Consider the following 9462-nt stretch of genomic DNA (forward strand, 5'->3'; position numbering starts at 1 on the left):
GAGAATCGGTCAATTTGTATCATCTATCAAAATTCCAACAATTGTATAAAGAAAAATCAAACGGCCCGATAGAAAAAAATTATTTATATACATGAAGCAAACTAATTACACAAGAAAGGCCACATAGATAATAGAATAGAAGGAAATTTAAAGCCTAAGTCTAGGTAGCAACTTTATCCTGCCAAGGCTGTGCTTGGCCCTTTCCATCATTAGAGCTTTCAGCATCATCTGTAGGAGTGGATGACTCTGCTGGGAGGAACTCCTCCTTTACAGAAGCCAAGTCTACTCGTGGATGCAGCTCAGGCATCATTCTAAAGACTTCATTGTATGCGACCTTTCTCCAATACAAATTGAGGACGTCATACTCGACCGTTTCGTGAAAATGTGCCACATAGTTGTTCACAATCACCTCCCTACCCCACTCAGTTGTTGCCTCAAGCTAGCAACCTTAGCAATCAGCTCACCAACTAGAGCATTTAGTTGTCCCTTCTCTTTGTTGGCCACCTTCAAGGCCGACGAAGCTATCTCCTGCGAATTGTCAGAATTTTTGACCTGCTTTGTCATGGCATTCACCTCGACTTTGCAAATGTAGACCTCCTTCTTCATTTTCTCATTTGTTGTTGTAAAGAGCCCAATCTTTGACTCAACCTAATATGTTTCGCCTTGAAGGTCTCAATGACCTCATCAACAGCAAAGGCCTCAACTCTCAACATTCGCATTATCGACCTTTTGATATAATTTTTTATTTAGCCTATGCAGCCTCCTCATATCTATTTGGGCATTTAGGAAGAAGCCCTGTGAACAAGTCTACAAGGCAAGGCCAACTTCCACCGTATCAATCGAGTCATGGGTCTAAACATAAGAGGAATATCTATCGGTCCAATACTTATGATGAACTCTCGCACCTGCCTGGACCTCGACGGAAAGCATCTCCAAAACAGAATGGACGATCTCGTCAGATCTGCGTTTGAGGAAATTTTAGGCTTTCTCTTCAGAATGACCACTTCTATTAGCCTTCTTGCCCTTTTTTTATGAAGTTCCCTTCATTTTCGTCTATCTTCTCCATCTCCACTATTATGAAGGAGGTTATGGGATTTAGCTACTCATTAATAGTCATTTGATGCTGGAAGAGTGAGGAGGCTTGGTGTTCTTTGTCAAGGGCAGTTTCCTCTTATGGGTCATCTCCGCATAAGGCTCAACTTTTTTCTTTCCCATTCCTATCCCATTTTTCTCTGGGAGAGGGGATAGGTTCAGCTTAAACATATAGGAAAGTTTATCCCTTTAATTTTTGTAAGTGGAAGAACTGATACACAATGGCTTTTTTTTCTTTGCCTTCCCAGGCACCTTATGAAGAACATGTTTGGCTTGATATATCCTTTGTTTTCATATTGCTCTACAAGGGAAACAAGTGAGCTGTTTGCACTGTCATAAATCTAAAGAAGATTACAGAAGGAGATAGCAAGGCATTAACTACTTACCCATGGTCACCATCAATAAGTGTGTGACAAAGGAAGTTTGCCTGCCGACCTCATTTTTGAAGTACCTCTTTTCTAAGGTAGCTCAGTTCGTAAATGGACCTAACAATTGCCCATTCAAAAAGCTCGAGCTCGAAACGATTAACTACAGTTGCACAAAACACAAGTTAGTGTGCAACCCAACAAAATGCAACAATGGGTTAATGATCTTGACCAAGATAGACTCGTTGTACTCGTGGTACTGGATCGGCACAATTATTTCTAAGATCGCATTCCCTTCCTCTATCTACCAGCAACCCCTCACCCAAAATCGAGACGACTTCTAGTCTTTATTGAGGTCAAAGTGCCCTAGATGAAGGTTGAATACAGACCCCACGGCTACATACACTACCACACCTTACAATTCTCCCCCAACTAGAAACTTAGGGATGAAAAAAGGTTTGAAAGACGTGAGAAGGCATATCCTCGTCAAGAGTGACCTCCTTTCAAAGAAGGAAGGGCCCTGCCAACTAGTGCTGGACAAAATTCTTGAACTGAACCCAAACCGAATCGAGCGATCCTTCTTAAGTTAAATACCCGAACAGGTATCTGAATCGAGAACTGACAGGTTCGGTTTGATTCTCGATTCTAGATCAAAAGTCGAATCTCCCTAATTTTTAATTAATTTATTTTAAATAAGTCAAATTATTTTATTTTTTCTAAATAAATTTGTTAAATAGTTAATTTAGCTCAAACCCAAAAATATGATTTTCTTATTTCTAATTTTTAGTTCAAAGCCAATTTAATTAAATTGATTTAAATTTTATCCAATCTATTACTCTACTATATTGCAGTTTCTACCGTTTTGGAGAAATCGAATTAAAGTTCAACAATGCCTCTCTTAATTATTGTGAGCTCGCTATCTTCCTCTTTCTATGATTTTAACAATTAAATCTATGAAAAATTTAGTAAAGAGAGACGTAAAGGACACATAAGATTGGACTACGTTATTTTGTAACATCTAAGATTGAATGTATCATTAATTGAATTAATGTAGTTTTGTAATTATTAAAAAATTTAATTATAATACAGAACTTGGAAACTGAATAGAACCGAACCGAACCTAAACGGTTCTAAAATTAAATTTGGACCCGATTGTTCTACTTACTAAATATTCAAAAATTTCAGGTGCGGTTCGATTCTCGTTATAATCAAATCAAACCGGATCATGTCCAACCCTACTGCTAATTGGCTCCATGCATTAGGCCCTAACTAGGTAGAGTTAATTTATTTGCCTAAGTATATACATGAAGAGATGGTACAGAGGTAGTTTCATCCCAGTACTCAAGATCGCCTTGCTCACAGCAAACATACCCCTCCCTGGGAAAGCAAGCCCGCTCATCAAGTGTAGGGACGAACATTTAAACAGTTTTCTAGATCTCTAAAGGTTACCAACTCACTCTCCTCAATACAGGTCGACCATAAAGAAGTTTCCTATCTCACATTATAATCTATAGGACACACTCCTACGTTATTCATGCGCTATGTAGGCCTCCCATTGCCTCATTTATCCTCTCAACGAGAATCAATGCTGGCAAATCAACCTTAACACAGACAAGTGTTATATCCACTCTCTCAATTGACCTCCCTTTCATATTCTTTTTCGAAAATGAAGGCATTGGATGGTTATCTTAGGTAACTAATGCAAAAGGAGATGAGTTCTATCACTTACATGGGCCATGAACACACATTGAACGTCTGAACAGAAGTAGTCACCGAAAATACAACATATATGGCCAGAGATCTCAAGGAATTTTCAAGCATCTGGGAAATTTTTACAAAGTGAAAAGGTAAGAAATGGGTGAGTCTTCCCTTTTATAGGCAGCTAGAATAAAGTACCACCCTTGAATTAGCTCCAACAAAATCCCAAACGTTTATATATATACTTGTCACACACATTAAAAACCAAAAGATACCATCTAGAAATTGAATTGATGACCCAGATAGATCATTATAGGGCACGCGCCCATCGAATGCGTGATCCCTACCAGACGTAGCAGACCATCTTTATGTTGTCATAAATGCATATGTAATACGAGTATTGAAAACCCTCCCTGCCATATCTTGGTAATAGGATATGTTTTCAAATCATTGTAGCAAGTGTCCTGTCAACATTTATGTCAGCAGGCTCTCCCTCTTAAGCTAGGGCCTCGCTTTCATTTAATTTAGCTTTATAACAGACTTCATTATGTCAACAAGCTTGCCCTCTTCAATAAAGGCCTCGCCTTTGCTCAATTCAGCCGTACAATAGGCTTTATTATGTCAACAGGCTTGCCCAATTCAGCAAAGGCCCTGTCTTCGTTTATTTCAACCTTGCTTTCATTTAATTCAGCCTTTCGACATGCTTTATTATGTCAAGGAGCTCGTCCACTTCAGCAAGGGCCTCGCCTTCATTCAGTGTAACCTTACAAAAAGTTTCATTATGTCAACGGGCTCGCCCACTTCAGCAAGGGCCTTGCCTTCGTTTAATACAGCCTTACAATAAGCTTCTTTATTAAGGGCCTCGCTTTCTTTTAACTCAACCTTACAACAGTCTTCATTATGTCAATAGATTCGCCCTCTTCAGTAAAGGCCTCACTTTTATTCAATTCAGCCTTACAACAAGTTTCATTATGTCAACTAGCTAGCCCTCTTCAGCAAGGGCCTCGTTTTCAGCCTCACAACAAGCTTCATTATGTCAATAGGCTCGCCCTCTTCAGCAAGGGTCTCACCTTCGTCCAATTCAGCCTTACAACAGGCTGGCCCATTTCAATAGGGGTCTTGCCTTCATTCAACTTAGCCTTACAACAGGCTTCATCTACATTAACAAATTCATGGATCACATGAAGTGACGTCTCGACTTAAAAGTCCATGGATTATATGAATAACTATACATGGATTTCGGGGACTATTAAGCCACGCTATTTTTTGTTTTTCGCAAAAAACTGTTGCGCAATGCTAGGTTTTCTTCTTTGCAAAAACAAAAAACTCTCAACTTAAAAGTCCACACATTATATGATTAACAATGCATGGACTTCGAGGACTATTGAGCTATGCTTTTTTCTTCTTCGTAAAATGCTATTGAGCTGCTCTATTTTTTCTTCTTAGCAAAAACAATAAACTCTCAACTTAGAAGTCCACGCATTATATGAATAACTATACATGGACTTCAGGGACTATTGTTATACCTCATCCATACTGCCTCTAAAAAGTCCTACATGCAAGCATCACGAGGTTATTCTAGCCAAACCACTTTGGGTGGCCGAACCAATATGTTTGTCGACCGTACTAGTTATACTAACCCTGTAAAGAGAGAGGGGCCACAAAAGAAACTCAGCACAAGATCTTCCAAACTATCTACGATATGTAATTGATGTGAAAACTCATTATCACTATCATCAGGTCAAGTCTAAACCCGCAAGCTAGGCATTATAGATGATAAAATGTTATTGGCATTTTAATGCCTAGGATTGACTGATATCTCCGGCAAGAGGCATCAGCAGTATAGATGAGGCCATGTACCATTGAACAATCCCCGCTTATATTCTTCTACTATAAAGGCTTACACTTAGTTCCATTTCAAGATAATGTAAGTTTAGACTCTCAAGTTATAAATTTGCCACATCATTGTTTTATATATCACTCTCCAAAGTCAACCCCCTTTTTATATTGGAGGCTTACGTTTAAAGCCTTCTCACACTCATATATTTACTTCCCCAACTAACTTGATCGTGAGAGTATGCACAAACAACTCTACCCCTATCAGAGGAGGCTACGTGTGACTAACAGTTTGTCTGAGTGTGCAGAAATTCAGTTTAAGTGGATGTGAGTGGCCTTAAGACCTATTGGCCACATTAGAGGTATAAAAATCGAGGTCAATAGTTTTTTTTTTTAAGGCTAAAATACTGGCTAACAAAAATCAACTGAACAGTAGGAGAGACATGTAAGATACCTAGAAAAATACATTTTATTTCTATGGCACTTTAATCTCTTCCAGCGGCGGACTCAACACCCGACGAGCTCCGGCAACAGCCAGTGCTGGATTTGCCGTATTCATTTTTTTTTTTTTTGTCAACTTATTTAATTTTGGATATATATTTGTAATTTCCTTTTATTCACAATGGGCCCTTGTAGTTTAGTTGGTTAGAGTACCATATGATTAAATCGGAGTTTTGGCTTCGACTCTTAATGATAGCAATCTCCTTTGGCAATTATTTTAGTTTAATATTTTTCAGCATTTTGAACCATATAGACATCTAAACCAATGCAATTGGAAGATTCGAACTAGTGATCTCCATTAGAATTATGAAACACTTAACCACTATGGCATTTGGTGGGTGTTAACATTATATTTAACAAAATTAACATTATATTTAACAAAATTATGTATGTTCTTTTATCAAGTAATAGATATATTCCCACTTTGCTTTTAAATTTTTTTAACTAAAATTCAACCTTATAATGAGATTATTAAAATAATCATTTTTTTCTGTTAGATTGAAATTATGTGCAAATCAAACCAAGAAAGTAAATAATTGGACCCCTTTTTCAAACATCAAATTGTTACTCGATAAACATTATTAGGCTAGTAGATAATGCACACCCACACTTACAATACAATATAAGTAATTTCAATTCACAGCATTGGCTATTATTCCGGCCATCAACAGTCAACAATCGTCCGTGCTATTAGGCAATTTGTTTTCAAACGACCTCCCCGGGCGATGATGTAACCTCGGTTTTTATTATCAATCGGCCTTGGCTATATGATTGACTAGTACATTGACAAAATTATCGAGACAACACAATCCACATTTTTATGGACCGTTTGAAGCAACCTATTTTAAATAGTGTTGCTCACGGTTCGCCCCATTTCCTTGGAAAGCTATATTATTATTTTTGAAGCCCACTTTAATTGAGTCGAGCCTTGTTTTGGTCCACAATTTAACCCTAACCTAACTTACCCATTTGGACATTTACTTGGCATATAATCCCACCTTCCTCTCGGCCTACATGGAGAGTGCCTATTTTTCCCTTCTCTTTGTGAGACTCTCTTCTCGGTTTCTTGCTATACTTCACTGTGACCTTTGTGGTTAATTCTTTGTGGGCACATCATTGGACTTCACTTTCCAACCTATAGCAACCGGAGTGGGGCGGTGGCAGTGGTGGTTCTTGGAGTTGTCTCAACCTTTGTGGTGTCGATGAATTGGTAAACTGGGCCCGGTTTTGTACTTGGAGTTTGGTGGAAATCAACCCTACACGTGCTCACTCAAAATCTTATATTCGCCACTGATCTCTTCTATGTGCGCTTGCATGTGCACGTTTTAATCAATTTCAGTTTATAGGGTAGTGATAAGTTTTTAAGACTCTTATCTATTTATTTTTCATGGTCTATATGTTGTTATTGTTCATTCTCTCTCACACACACACTTGCATAGATGCATCAAAGCTGCTCAGAATTCTGAGCAGATGTATGTATACTGAATACACTCAACTCCAAAATTTGGATAGTCATTCTTTCCCTTCGTAATTGAACTTTATCTTAAAGATGATTGCTGAAACTATGGATACTGATAAAAAGCGTTGGGCTGCGAGAAAAGAAGAAAACTTGCAAGCTCTGTTGTCGTCGTTGCAGTAGGTTTTTTCTTTAACCATTAAACCCCTTCTCTTTCTGTCTTTTATGTTGCAGAGTTAATAGTACTGTGGAAGATTTTTCTATTTGTTTTTGTATTGCACAGTTTTCCCCCTTTATTCTTCTTCTTGTTGTGTCTATGCTAGTGCCAACATTCCCTTGGTAGGGATGGATAGGTGGGTTGCTTTGGGGGCAGAGTTGTCATTCAGTCTATGCAGAAAGAATACTCCATTTCCTAATTGAGTCACTCTTTTTATATATTGATATTCTAAACTAATGGTGGCTTATCCAAGTCGAAACGTTTTAAACCATTCTTTCCAAACTAAGATGATTTTGTCACATTGAACTATTGAAGCTTCTTAAAGTGATTGACGGATTCAATGGGAGGTTTTCAATTCAACGTGAAATAAAGAAATATTGTTATCCCTCGGGGCATAACCCAGTGGTGCAAACGACAGAAGTGAGGTAGTTTCAGCCGCAGTGTGAGGGTTCGATTCATGAGATATGAAATTGAACTCTTTGTGGACACCGATGTACGGACAAACTCTTGTTTCCTGATCTATTTGGATACATCCCGCAATTTACCTCCCTCACGATATGTAAATGAGGATCAACTTGGCATAAATCAATCAATAGCTAAGTGTAATTTTCATGCTGTGATCTATATGGATTTTATGTTCATATAAGTTGGATTATTTTAATCTAAACATTTCCAAATATCTATTATGGGCAGGGATCCGAGTCATCGGCATCCTGGCAAGTCAATCTACTCTTTCACCCAATTTAGTTCGAGGTGATAGTCAAATACTCTTTCAAACTTGTGTCCATTGTTGAAGGTATCTGGGAAAACATGCATTTATTTTTCTGAAGTTTCTTTCTAGAAAACCACGGATTCCTCATGGAAGATCATTTGTGTAAGTACTATAGACACATTTTTTTCCATATCAAGGACTAGATGGTGCTTGAGCATGGAGGAATTTACGAGATTGCGAAGGAGATTTACCTTGTTATAGTTCATTCCGTCCCACCTTCCCATTCCCATTTCAACCAACTTGTGAATGCCTTTCACATTTAAAAATGAATTTCTCTAAAATTTAAGTACACTTATTTTTAACATTAACCAACTAACGTGCAACACACGTTCATCCCCCTAATCTTATGAAACACGTCTACCATCATCATGTTTTAGTCATGGGCCCCCTTGATTAAATTCAATGAATTGTACGAGTGAGTAGCTAAAAACCCAAATTTCTTCTTTCATTGGAGGTAAAATTTGGTACTAACGATGGGCATAAAAATTAGGAGAATAAGTCATTAAGGAAGTCTTTGTTGATGCATAATTCTAATTTTCATTGACTCCAACTCTCTAATTGAAATTAGGCCTCGTCTTCCTTCAACCATTCACGGAGCCTAACATATGCCTATTCTAAAGATGAAGGAAGAATTGGACAAGATGATACCAACAGATATTTAAATCATAAAATAAACGATTTAAATAGACTCGTTCAGAAAAAATTGATCTTCAAATTGAGTTTTCAAAGAACTCGAAATCCAAATGTAACCAACCCATAAGGATCGCTATATAGCTTTGTGCCCCTCTAATTACAAAAAATAACTTGTCGTCCAAAAGAAAGCACAAAATAGAAATGTAACGCAAGTACTCGATATGCATGCTAGCAAGTCAATTAGAACTCAAAAATTACTCGAAAAATGAAACTAATTTGAGTAATATGCATTTTAAGCATGTAAAGAAGAATGGATAAATGGTAAATCGTCCATAGTATTGGAGGAAAAATAATTAGTCAACTTTTTGTTCATTTACGTCACATTACGCATGATTTCAAGAACAATCAATATAACATTTTTTTTTCTTTTTTCCTTTTTTTTTTTTTCAATGGGAATGAACTACTATTAGTATTTGCGCTGCGTCACGATTGATCAAGATTGGACACAAAACTATCTATTTCCTCGTTACTTCCTAATGCTATATGATATATTATTCATCCACCCTCAATAAACGTGGTCCAAATCAAATGTAGAATAACAGTGATAGTTTTGTCTTAGTCTCACGGCTCTTTCAGCTTATTTTTCCTTAAATCTAATTTTAAGGACAACATTCTTTCAATAAAATAATTTGAAACGTGAGCTTAAAAGTTTTTCCTAATTTTTAACTACACATTCTTAAAATATAAAAAAAAAAAATAATAATAATCATTTTATTCTGCTTGTACATCCTGTTTGAGCCCCCATTTTTTGCCAAAAATACATTTTGAAATAGTGATTTGATGGAAAATGCATGGTTAAAAAAAAAAAAATTGAATTTGCATGTAAATATTA

Source organism: Olea europaea, chromosome 8, assembly GCF_002742605.1.
Source record: "Olea europaea var. sylvestris chromosome 8, O_europaea_v1, whole genome shotgun sequence".
Lineage (NCBI taxonomy): Eukaryota > Viridiplantae > Streptophyta > Magnoliopsida > Lamiales > Oleaceae > Olea > Olea europaea.